The sequence below is a fragment of the Somniosus microcephalus genome, chromosome 5 (genome assembly GCF_052327205.1).
Source record: "Somniosus microcephalus isolate GS21.2 chromosome 5, FLI_Smic_1.0, whole genome shotgun sequence".
In the NCBI taxonomy this organism is placed as follows: Eukaryota; Metazoa; Chordata; class Chondrichthyes; order Squaliformes; family Somniosidae; genus Somniosus; species Somniosus microcephalus.
The window spans coordinates 70,149,190-70,162,252 of record NC_140991.1 but is presented as its reverse complement, the minus strand read 5'-3'; the positions used below and the strand labels follow the sequence as shown (position 1 = coordinate 70,162,252).

General features: G+C 42.9%; 1 protein-coding gene across 7 annotated transcripts in view; it reads left to right on the top strand.

Annotated features, from left to right (window-relative positions):
- LOC147117099 (sickle tail protein-like) overlaps positions 1-13,063 on the top strand; it is a 702,547-nt gene that overhangs the window by 375,571 nt on the left and 313,913 nt on the right. Inside the window, exon 1 of one of the 7 annotated variants that reach the window (XM_085987760.1) lies at positions 5,906-6,014. The exons of the other annotated variants lie outside the window; for them this stretch is intronic. The gene's annotated coding sequence lies outside the window, so the exon portion shown is untranslated. Of the gene's footprint in view, positions 1-5,905; positions 6,015-13,063 lie in introns of those variants that run through there. 7 annotated transcript variants of the gene reach the window in all.

Here is a 13,063-nt window from a genome sequence, read left to right as displayed (position 1 = left end):
CTCCTCCGCTGCTGAATTGGTATGCCTCGCTCCTCGCTGCCGGCTTTAAGCTCCGCCGCGCTCGATGCTGCTCTCACCCAGGTCCAGGCACTGTGGTCGGGCCTCGCTCCTCGCTGCCGGTTTTAAGCTCCACCGCGCTCGATGCTGCTCTCACCCAGGTCCAGGCGCTGAATCCCCTATTACTATAGCTCTCCCCCTCTTTTTCCTCCCGTCCTGTGCAGCGGAACCACCCCTGGTGCCAGGAAGTTGGCTGCTGCTGCCTTCCCCTGGTAAGCCAACCCCCATCAGTATCCAAAGCGGTATATCTGTTTGAGAGGGGGGTGGCCACAGGGGACCCCTGCACTACCTGCCTGCACCTACTACTCTGCCTGTTGGTCACCTGTTCCCTTTCTGCCTGTGCCACCTTTACCTGCGGTGTGACCAACTGATTAAACGTGCTATTCATGACGTCCTCAGCATCGCGAATGGTCCAGTATGTATCCAATCGCAGCTCCAGCGCCGCAATGCGGTCTGTCAGTAGCTGCAGCTGGACACACTTCCTGCACACATGGTTGTCAGGGACAGAGGAAGTGTCCCTGAGTTCCCACATAGCGCAGGAGGAGCATACCACGGTACCGGGCTGTCCTGCATGACTTACCCTTTAATTAATTCAAATTAAATTAAACAAATCAATCCCACCAATTTCACTACAGTTATTAAATGATATATTTAAGGGCCCTGGTTTACAAACAGTCCCCACTACACCACAGAGAGCTTAGAAAGTATAAACCACAGAGTTAAAGTTTAAAAAAGAGAGAAATACCAACCAATCACTTACCTGCTTTCTGGTGACGTCACACTTCGATTACTTTTTACTTCTCTCCCTCTGAGATTGGTAAACCTACCTGCGCCTTGGGCTCACCTTTTATACCTTGTCGCCGAGATTCCCGCCGCCGCCGCTCTAAGGCCTACCCGCGCCTCGGGCTCACCTTTTATACCTCGCCGCCGCCGAGATTCCCGCCGCTGCTGCTCTGAGGCCTACCCGCGCCTCGGGCTCACCTTTTATACTGCCCCCGCCATCGAGATTCCCGCCGCTGCCGCTTTTTCAGGTGTAAATTGGACAGCAACTTCCAGGGACCGCACATGCGCAGTGAAACGCGGAAATCAGGAAGTTGCTGTCTGAGTTGCCCTGCTCCTCCAGAAACTGAGCTCTACCAGTATCTCGCCGAGAGACTCGGCATTGAAATACATGGAATGCATGAAGTTGCTGTACTTACATGATAGATATCCACTAAACTTGCCAGAAAAATTTAGGGCTTGTCCATTCCAGAGCAAGTACATTTTTAATGCCGTGATAAGTCTTAATTACTGCTGAACAACACCTCTGGCACGGAAAATTAACTTTTACAAGTGTGGAGTCTCATTCCTCCAGATTTTAATTATTTTCGGAGATTTAAAAAAATTAAAACATTTGAATAAAATGTTGTTTTTCTGTCTCTTTTTTTCTCTCTCTCTTAATCTCATCGTCCTTGCCCTCTATTTCGCTTTCAGTACATGATTTGACACTGAATTAAATATTCTAACTGATATTTCCTGCTCATCAACGATTCTTCAATCTGATTGGTTAAGGAGACACACAGTTGCTTTCCCTGTTCACACAGATCCCGGATCCCCTGTAGAGGGCGCTGCACCATCTTGGCTTTCTAATTTACAGTAAATTCCAATGCAAAATCCCATGGACAGTCTGTGCGGAAGTGTCAGTGTAATGAATGGCTGGCACCGTTTGTTCGTCACTGAGAGCAAAGTCCGGCCTAATACTTGATCATCACATGCCAGTTTGCAACTGGTGTAGGGCACCAGCCACCTGGATGAGAGTCTCGAAATCTTCTGCCATGTATAGGGACACAGATGGGCAGATTTTGTGGTGGGTGTGCCGGCGTACTCTCAGAGTACGCCGTCATACCGCCTTTGAAATAAACCGCAAGTTCGTGATTGAGCACATGTGCTAAATCCCGAACTTACGATCTGTCATGGTACGCCTTGACAGATGATCCGCACCGATGGGGAAATACTCATTGCTGGCGCAGATTTGGGCTAATTGCCCAGCAATTACGTCTGAAAATTTAGGTTAGTGAAAGCAGGCGCAGGAGCCTGTTTCACTGTGAAAGGAACCCATTTGTATTGAATATTCAGAGCAAGCAATGGATATAGTTGTAACTTTTACCCTAAAACATGCAAAATCTGCACATTTTTCAGTAATTTTAAGTAAAATTGAAATGATACTATTACTAGAAAACCACCCACAGAAACAAAATACTTGTACTGAACACACAATGCTTTTATTAGTATTCTGCACCAACAAGCCGTATAATATTCCAACGTCTCACGTACTGTTTGTAAATAATACGGAGTCGTGGCGGACCGGGCGCTTTAACGTACACATGAAATGTTTAATTACGCTTATTGCACATATACCAAATATCCAGACATTTTCTAGAACGATATATAAATATCTACATGCAAGAAAGAAGACATTGTGACAAGTACATGTAAATAGCTGCATGTGAATTTCATACGGAGTAGGTTTCAAAACACAACTATTTGCTGATATATGGAATAAGTCCAAGTACTAGTTTAATTAAAGGTTTTTAAAATGTAATTTTGATGCAAGAGACTGAAAGAAGTTTCTGTGGTCGTGGCTTAGTTTTGACAGATTTTGTGGGCGTGTCTTCTCTTAAGCATAGGCTGTACGCTGTGCTCTTGAGCTCAGTGATGTCACACGCTGCGCCCAACAGCAAATCTTTGGGAGACGTGAGTTCAAATCCCACCATGGTAGCTGGGGAATTTAAATTCAGTTAATTAAATAAATCTGTAATGGTGACCATGAAACTACCGGATTGTCGTAAAAACCCATAGACGTAATAAAACTCACTACGCACTTGGTTTGAGTATAAAGCAAGGCTTTAATCAACTTGTTTCAGAACATGGAGGTCTAGTTGTACTTCACTAGTTCCTGTCTTACAAAATGTCCCTGCGCAAGCTGGGCCCACGCCCGAGTATTGATACTCCTTGGATGGCGCCACCAGCTGGCCGTCCACTGTTATTTCATGAGTAGTTTCTTTATGATGATGAGATTTATAACACCCATCTGGTTCAGTAATGTCCTTCAGGGAAGGAAATCTGCTGTCCTTACCTGGTCTGGTTTATATGTGACTCCAGACCCACAGCAATGTGGTTGACTCTTAACTGCCCCCTTTCAATTGTAACAAACCGCTACAAAGACTGCAGCAGTTCAAGAAGGCGGCTCACCACCACCTTCTCGAGGGCAATTAGGGATGGGTCAGCTGTGGCTCAGTTGGTAGCACACTCGCCTCTGAGTCAGAAGGTCGTGGGTTCAAGTCCCACTCCAGTGACTTGAGCACATAAAGCTAGGCTGACACTTCAGTGCAGTGCTGAGGGAGTGCTGTACTGTCGGAGGTGCCTTCTTTCAGATGAGATGTTAAACCGAGGCCCTATCTGCGCTCTTAGGTGAACGTGAAAGATCCCATGGCACTATTTCAAAGAAGAATAGGGGAGTTATCCCCAGTGTCCTGGCTAATATTTATCCCTCAAACAACATAACAAAAAACATTATCTGGTCATTATCACGTTGCTGTTTTTGGGAGCTTGCTGTGCGCAAATTGGCTGCCGCGTTTCCCACATTACAACAGTGACTCCACTTCAAAAGTACTTCTTTGGCTGTAAAGTGCTTTGAGATGTCCAGTGGTTGTGAAAGGCACTATATAAATGCAAGTCTTTTTCTTTATGGGTAATAAATGCTGGCCTTGCCAGCGATGCCCTCATCCCGTGAATGAATAAAAAAAAATCTTAGTTTTATATTGTATTATTCTGTGCAACTTTGCTGTGAGCAGATTGGCTGCTGTATTTGTATATAAAACATCAATAACTACACTTCAAAAGTAATTAATTGGCTGTAAAGCACTTGGGGACATCCCGAGGATATGTAAGGTGTTATATGAAAGTTATTTATTTTATTTCAATAGTTTATTCAGACTGCCATGTTCCTCTCCTGCTCTGTACATTTAGTGGAAACTTTGTGTACATAATAGACTGAGCAGAAATAGTCAATGTAATTAATCCAGTGTCAAAAGGAAAGACCAAGTACCTGTTAACCAGTCAAGAAAGACTGAACAGGCTCTTTTTCTCTCCAGAGAAATAGAGGTATTTTTAAATTATGAAGGGGTTTGATAGGCTAGACATAGTGCCATTTGTAGGGGAGTTCAAAACTGGGGGTCATAAATATAAGATAGTCACTAATAAATCCTATAAGGGATTCAGGAGAAACTTCTTTACCCAGAGCATGGTTAGAATGGAAAACTTGCAACCACATGAAGTGATTGAGGCGAATAACATAGATGCATTTAAGGGGAAGCTAGATAAGTACATGGGGATGTAATTATACCAAGGCTAAAAAGATTAATTATGAGGACAGGTTGCATAGACTAGGCTTGTATTCCCTTGAATATAGAAGATTAAGGGGCGATCTAATTAAGGTGTTAAGATGATTCAATTATTTGATAGAGTAGATAGAGAGAAACTATTTTCTCTGGTGGGAGATTCCAGAACAAGGGGGGCATAACCTTCAAATTCGAGCTAGGCCGTTCAGGGGTAATGTCAGACAGCACTTCTTAACACAAAGGGTAGTCGAAATCTGGAACTCCCCCCCCCCCCCCCCCCCCCCCCCAAAAAAAAGCTGTCATGGCTAGTTTAATTGAACATTGCAAAACTGAGAATGATAGATTTTTGTTAGGCAAGTGTATTAAGGCTCGTGGAATCAAGGCAGGTAGTTGGAGTTATGAGCTAATTGAATGGCGGAACAGGCTCGAGGGCCTGAATGTCCTATTCCTGTTTCTATGTTCCTAGAAATGAATAGAAGGTTATGCCGATAGGGTGAGATGAAGTAGGGTGGGAGGAGGCTCATGTGGAGCATAAACACCGGCACAGACCAGTTGGACCAAATGGCCTGTTTCTGTGCTGTAAATTCGATGTAATTCTATGCAACACTGTGTGTGAACAGTATGAAGCCCACTGAAGATAGAATTGCCTTTAACAGGCAAGCTGGGGTTGAATATTGTTGATTGTGAGACCCCCGGAACGTGCACACACGCACAGTGTTTAACACTAAACTGGGATTTTCCACTTGTATTTCAATACCAAAAGCAAAAAATCAGTACATGCCATCAAAGGACTCCATCTACCAGCAAGCTTGGTAAGAAGCTTGATGTCTGATTAGCTAATAAAATGCCTCAATCACCTTCCAAAACAAAAGGCTTAGATATTTTGTATCAGTATAATATGGTTTGTTATTCTTTTCTAAAAGAAACATGATTTAAAAAAATATATAAGATTTATAAATCCACTAATATCTAGAATCTCATCACGGCTCCAATCAGAATCACTTTCACAAGTTGTGACAAGCTGTCTAACTCCAGTGGAAACCAAGCACATTAAAACGTGCACAACCCATACATTTCCCATCACATTATGAATTGTTTTCAAACGAAACTGACAGTAAAATGCAAATTTTGGTGTTTACTTGCCAGCAATTGCAATAATATGACATTGCTTTAAAATTGAATTGATGGCATTCTGCCTGTTCCAAGAGGTAGAGGCCATCCAGCTTGTTTTTAACAGCGTGGTTTGTCATTTCAAGTGGAGAGGCAAGTTTGACAGGTAAGGTTTTGGCATGCACACAGGTAGAGGAGTGCTGGTAACCATGGATTCTGCTGATGTCACAGTTGAAAGGGCATGTTGGTGCAGCTCACGGCACATGTGGCTGCGAGGAAGTCCTATAGGCTGGGAGGGAGATTTATGCAAATAGTTGGCCTTCAGATTGCCAAAGTAGCTAATTCATTTGATGCATGAAGAAGGTGAAACTTTCCTCCAAGTTAGGATTACCCTGAAGTACAAGTGGAAGTATTCTGAAGAGTTTGAAGACGCATGAAATATTTACCAGTATCACAGAGGATTTACAGGTATAGTGAGGTTTGTTGTCAGTGTTTTGAAGCATATCGTAGTTGCTTGCTTCAGGCACTTTTTCCAGGATACCTTTTTTGCATTGTGTTACCTGCGTTTGTAGTCTAGTCAAAATGATAGCAATTGTACTTGAAAACATCTGCCCTTTTTAAGAGCTTCTCAACAATATTTGAACTTACGGTCACAAGACGTGTTTGCAGTCAAAGTAACGCCACAATCAGCAAAAGCAGCTTTCCATAGTTAAGTAGGAACCAGAAATGTAAAACTACCTTCCTCTTGTGCTTCTCATACGTAACTCAACTGTTCACAACAAGCAAACAACTTCACTCAAGTGATGAAGCCCCACTGGGCAATTCTGGTAACAACTTGTGCTCAAGTGTTACTCTGCCGGTTAGCGTAAAGGCCTAATGGGAGGAATTTAAGTAATTAGGATCTAACAGCAGATAACTGAGGCCCTAAAATCAGAAAGTCAGTTTACAGACACCTGTGGAGTGGAAGCGTTGAGTAGAAATTTGATCAGTGGTATGCAAACTCCGAGATGAGTGCCTGGACTGACACCACATTTTTTTAGCCATTTTAACTTCAATTAGATTTGCTTGAAGTGCAAAGTTGATGAACTACAGAGAGTGATAGTAATAAGTCACAAGTAACATTTTTTCAGTGTTAAAGTTCATAGCGGCAGCTGTCTCAGGATTGTTTTGAAGTCTGGCAGTGGTAAAAAGATCTAGGCTGGTGCCATCTTTTGTGATTATATGAGTAATACACAGGTTTCCTTGTAATTTATAGGGTTTGATCACTGAACAGGGGTGTTCAGTAACCGACAAACCGAACAGCTGCAGCTCTGCTTATATTTCAAACCAGCTAGGTTTCCACTTACACAGATACACTTCATAATGAACAGTTTAACAATTCCCTGCATAAATATTCTGTGTTCTGTTGCCAATTTATATACTTTGAAATTTGTTACTTTAGTACAAATAATGAATTTAGTAAACTTAAAAAAAAATCAGTGTGTGAGTTTTGTACACACTTCTTGTAAGTAACCTTGTTGCAAAATCCTTTCAAACTTGCAATTTAAATGGATATTTTCAAATGTTGGGGCATTATTTGGGGCTTCCCAAGATCTAAGTCTGTTCATTTTTCTTGAGTTTGAAATGGCATGTTTCTTGCGATGTGCACAATTAATCTTTCAGCCTCATACCACACATATTGTATCAGTTATTTATTAAAGCACAGAAAATTGAGTCAAAATTTTCAAAAAAAAGTGAAATCCTCTGGAAGATTAATGTTCTTGCTAGGTTAGTGAACTCTATGTATCTATGTTTCTTGTGGTGGACTGATAGGTGAAATAGTGTCTTTGTGAAGTTATTTGGCAAGGAGGACATCCTAGAGTTTCTGCCCCTTTCATGTGTTTTTGTGATTAGATAACTGCTAAATGTTATGGAAATAAGTAAATAGTTTCCTATGCAGTGGGAGGTCGCCAGCGCTCTGCGGATGTGTTGAGCTGCCTGACTTCAAGTAAGTTCATGTTTTCTGTTCATGAGGCGTTTACTTTTATACTGGAGAACTGAATGAGCAGGTAAGATTGAAGATAAAGTCAGCATTGTTAGTGTACTTTGAATATAAAGCTATTGATCCAAGAACTAAATTTCAACTTCACTGTTGCACGTCTTAATGTAATGGTTTGATTGCCAGCATTTTAATTACTGTATTGCAGTTCAAAGAGATTGTGCTTTTTATTTAACTATAAGCACAGATTCTTTGTTAGTGTTTTGTTTTGAATTAGCTGCTGATTGATTGTGCAGCTGTTCATCCTACCTAATGTCTGGAGGTACATCTTTTATTCAGTAAGTGCCTTTATACTAATAAGGACGTATTTGAAAGCAGTGGATGGTCTGTTAGCTACTTGTTTGATCCTTTGTCAGTAGGTTGATGAGTACGGTCAGTAAGCTAATAAGTGACCATGGAAGCTGTAGTTATGTAAAAATGTGTCAACATAGGGCTACAGTACAATTGATACCTGGCAGTGGATTACAAACCTATAATTTAATTGAGGCATTCTGATGACTTGCGAAGGAATTGTCACAAAAATGCAGAGATCAGGTGAATAGAACTGGGATGAATGTTGACATGCAGTGATAGCGTGTTGAAGTGACAATGGCCCAAAATTTGACGTTGGCGGCTTCCCACGCGGGCAGATGCCTCCGACTTGTAAAAAATCTACAAATTTACCTGGTGGCCTGGGAGGTACAGAGGCTTGCGATCCTGGGCCTCTCCGGGTACGCGCGGGCAGAGGCCCATGTATCCCAGGGGCGTGTGCGGTTTGCAAGCGCCCCATGGATCACGTGGGCTGGCCCAACCAATAAAAGAAGGGAATCTGCATTCATACTTATGGGGATTCCGTACGTACTGAACTCCCATAAGTATGAATGAGGATCACTTTTTAAAAAAATACACAAACATGAAATAAAAATTTTTAATTACTTATTTAAAATGAATTAAAATGCCATTTAATTCAATATTTTAGCCAAAAATATAATTTTTTGAGAAAAATGTATATGTTTTAATGGGGTGAAAAATAAACTTATTGGACAGGGTTTTTAAATGTATAAATGAGTGATAAAATTTTATTTTTCTATTTTTTAAAAAACTCTTATGCTTTTACCAGGCGTAAGAATTTCACGGGCATTCAGCGGGCAGAAGTTGGGCAAAATGCACAACTCTCCACCCGTGGAGGCCCTTTTCCCGGGGTCTGTTGAAAGGATTCTTGACAGAGCGCAAGTTCTGGGTTTTAGCGCGTGCGCTTCACATGCCTAAACTCGGAACTTGCGCGGCCCCTACGGGCGCATACACCCCTCGTACTCGCCCGTAGGTGTCGCAAAATACGGCCCAATGATGACTTGAAGACGTGGTGATTTTCAATGCAGATACCGTACATGTTCATTTTTTTTTAAAACAAAGCTTTGCCATCTAAATTTTAGTGGTTAACAATCTCTTTAAATAGAGTGAGTAAAACTGACATGATTTACCAACATCAAAGCAAAGACGTGCGGTGGTGACTGACAGCCACTGGTAAGGAGTGTCCACATGCTCCTCAGGGCTCCAGGTGTTGGTGCAGCATTGCGCAGATGTCAGCGACCACGTCTCTCGAAAGTCTCAGCCTCCTTTGACACTGCTGCTCACTCATGTTGAGGAAGCTGATCCTCTGTGTGTAAATCCTGTGTTGGGGGTATCCCCTGTGACGAGGTGCAGCCCTGCGCTGAGGCCCTCCGCCCTGTGCATCATCAGGTTGGTGAGGAGGAGGTTGGCACTCCTGGTGCGGCTGATTGTGGAGCTGCTGCAGCTGCTCTTCCTCTGAATCTGGTGACCAGGATGAGAGGATATAAATGTTTCCCATCCCATAGCTATAGATTTCACTTCAGGCAAGAAGCTTGCAAGCACACACTCAAAGTAGCCTGAAATTATTCCAATCAGGTAACACTGCAGATGGCTGTCAGCTTGAACATTCACAAGGTCAGTAGATTTGCAAAATCTTATCCCAACCCTCCAACAACAAAGTTGTTGTATTTGAATGTCAGCCATGTTACAGGAGCGCTTTTAAAGTGCTGCACCAATAATAACTACAAATCACGTCCTCAAGAAATTCATCTCCTTGCAGCTGGCCTGTTTCTGACAAGACTGGAAACAGGAGCCAGAGACACGAAAATGGGAAACCACTATAAAAATAGGATTAGCAAGGCAGTTAACAGGCTCTTATCTGCCTTAACTACCTGTCCCACCGGTTTCCATCGAGTCAGTTTGGGAGCGGCTGACCCGATACTCCCGAAAATCGCATGGGGGCGGATTGGCAGTCTGAAGTAATTTTTTCCCATTTTCGCTGCCAACCCGCCGCCTCAGGGCTATTAACATGGAGCCCATGCTGTGGGATGTTTTGGTATGTAAAAGGCTATCTATGTGCCATCAGATACATTGGGTCGCGTTTACACTAGTAAGATCAGTGCAATCAGGTGAACCAACACAAAAGATCAGGGAATTTTAAACGTGAGTGATTTACGCCCAAAACCACTTGGGCCTGTGTTTTCTACGATCTTTTACGTTCGTTCAAGATTCAATTCACCCGAATCAGGTCCCACCCACAAAACTGGCCACGCCCCCAGAGAGAAATTGCAAGATTCTGCAGATTTATTTGGGTTTGGAAAGTCTCTTCAAATTATGCTCATTTTCTTAGGCACACAAGCACTAGTAGGCAAGTTTTATAAGTTTTTTTCATCTCAAAAAGTATTAAATTTACTAAGAAACTGACTAGTTTACACCAATGAATCTATTAAGTGAATAGCAAAATACTGCGGATGCTGGAAATCTGAAATAACAACAGAAAATACTGGAAACACTCAGCAGGTCAGGCAGCATCGAGGAGCGAGAAACAGAGTCAACGTTCCGAGTCGGGGACCCTTCATCAGAACTGGTTAAAACTATTAAGTGGTTCAGTATAGTTAAAAAAATTAAAAAAAAATTCAGTGATTTTAAATCAGGTTACTCGCAGGCGAAGGAATGGGTACCCTTATTAAAAATGCAATTTTTGCTGATAAACCCATTTTCAGCTGTATTAATAAAACTGCACCAGGTCACCGCTCTTAAATACATCAGAAAACACTTAAATAAAACGGGAAAAAAAAGTTACTATTACGTTTTATTGCGCTGTCCAATTGCATTGGTTCATTGAAGATTTTACGTTTGTGATTATGCAAATGAATTTTAGTGGACATTTGAACTGTAATCTGACCAACGTAATTTCGAGCGCATTTTGGCAGCAATTTCCCAATTGTGCCCAAAGCAGAAACTGTACTCCATTATATGTATCACAAACTATATTTTCCTGCACTCTGGTAACAATAACAACAACTTGCACTTATATAGCGCCTTAATGTAATAAAACGTTCCAAGGTGCTTCACTGGAGCGTTATCTAACAAAATTTGACACCGAGCCATGTTAGATATTGGGGCAGATGACCAAAAGCTTGGTCAAAGAGGTAGGTTTTAAGGAGCATCTTAAAGGAGGAAAGAGAGGTAGAAAGGTTTAGGGAGGAAATTCCGGAGCTTACAGCCTTGGCAGCTGAAAGCACAGCTGCCAATGGTGGAGCGATTAAAATCGGGGATGCTCAAGCGGCCAGAATTGGCGGAACGCAGAGATCTTGGGGTGGGGTGGGGGGGATTGTTGGAGATTACAGCGATAGGGAGGGGCGAGGCCATGGAGGGATTTGAAAACAAGGATGAGAATTTTAAAATCAAGGTACAGCAATACTTAACCGGGAGCCAATGTAGGTCAGTGAACACAGGGGCGATGGGTGAATGGGACTTGGTGAGAGTTAGGACACGGGCAGCAGAGTTTTGGATGAGCTCAATTTACGGAGGGTAGACTGTGGGAGGCCAGCCAGGAGTGTATTGCAATAGTCAAGTCTGGAGGTAACAAAGGCATGGATGACAGTGTCAGCAGATGAGCTGAGGCAAGGCGGAGTCAGGCGATGTTACTGAGGTGGAAATAGGTGGTCTTACTGATGGCGCGGATACTGTAAAACTGGTTGGTAGTACTAGTTGTAATTTTATTATGCTGTATATATCTTCAGGTCTCATTCTTATGGTATCTTTTCACCTGCATTATTCACAAGTTTTACTCTAATGGCTGGAGAACATAATGACAAAGCACAACTAGCAACTCAAACCAGACTTCAGCAACGAACAAAACATGGCACATATTACAAAGAGTAGAATTGTTAACAAGTACGCAGGAAAAGAAAGAAAGACTTGCATTTACATAGCGCCTTTCATGACCTCAGGACATCCCAAAAAACTTTACAGTCCATAAAGTACTTTTCAAAATGTAGTCACTGTTGTAATGTAGGAAACGCGGCAGCCAATTTGTGCACAGCAAGCTCCCACAAACAGCAATGTGATAATGACCAGATAATCTGTTTTTGTTCTGTTGATTGAGGGCTAAACATTGGCCAATCCAGGGATACCTGCCCTGCTCCTCTTTGAAATAGTGCCATGGGATCTTTTATGTCCACCTGAGTGGGTAGACATGGCCTCGGTTTAACATCTCATCTGAAAGACGGCACCTCTGACAGTGCAGCACTCCCTCAGTACTCGCTGGGAGTGCCAGCCTAGATTTTTGTGCTCAAATCTCTGGAGTGGGACTTGAACCCATAAACTTCTGACTCGGAGGCGAGAGTGCTACCCACTGAGCCACGGCTGACACCCAGAACTGAATCCAGGGGTTTTGAAAACCATGAGAACCTTACACTCATGGTTTGACCTTAAGGGTTGGACATGCCTCTTCACGGCAGGATGGGACTTCTTGCTGCCCCTTTGGCACCACTACAACCTGGGTCAGGGGTTACTTCACATGTAACCTTGAAAACAAAATGGTCATAACATAAGAAATAGGAGCAGGAGTAGGCCAATCGGCCCCTCGAGCCTGCTCCGCCATTCAATAAGATCATGGCTGATCTGATCCTAACCGCCAATCTACTATCACAGAACCATCTCCTGAATCTAACAGAATTAGACGCACGAAATAGGAGCAGGATCAGGCTACACAGCCCCTGGGCCCGCTCCGCTACCCACAGGGACATGACCGATCCGAACCTAGACTCATGTCCAAATTCCTGCCCACTCCCCGTAACCCTTTATTCCCTTTACTTCTAGGAAACTGTCTATTTCTGTTTTAAATTTATGTAATGATGTAGCTTCTACAGCTTTTTGGGGCAGCATATTCCATGGACATACCACCCTCTGAGTGAAGTAGTTCCTCCTCATCTCAGTTTTGAAAGAGCAGCCCCTTATTCTAAGACTATGCCCCCTAGTTCTAGTTTCACCCATCATCGGGAACATCCTCCCCGCATCCACCCGATCCAACCCCTTCACAATCTTATATGTTTCAATAAGATCGCCTCTCATTCTTCTGAACTCCAATGAGTAGAGTCCCAATCTACTCAACCTCTCCTCATATATGTCCATCCCCTCATCCCCGGGATTAACCGAGTGAACC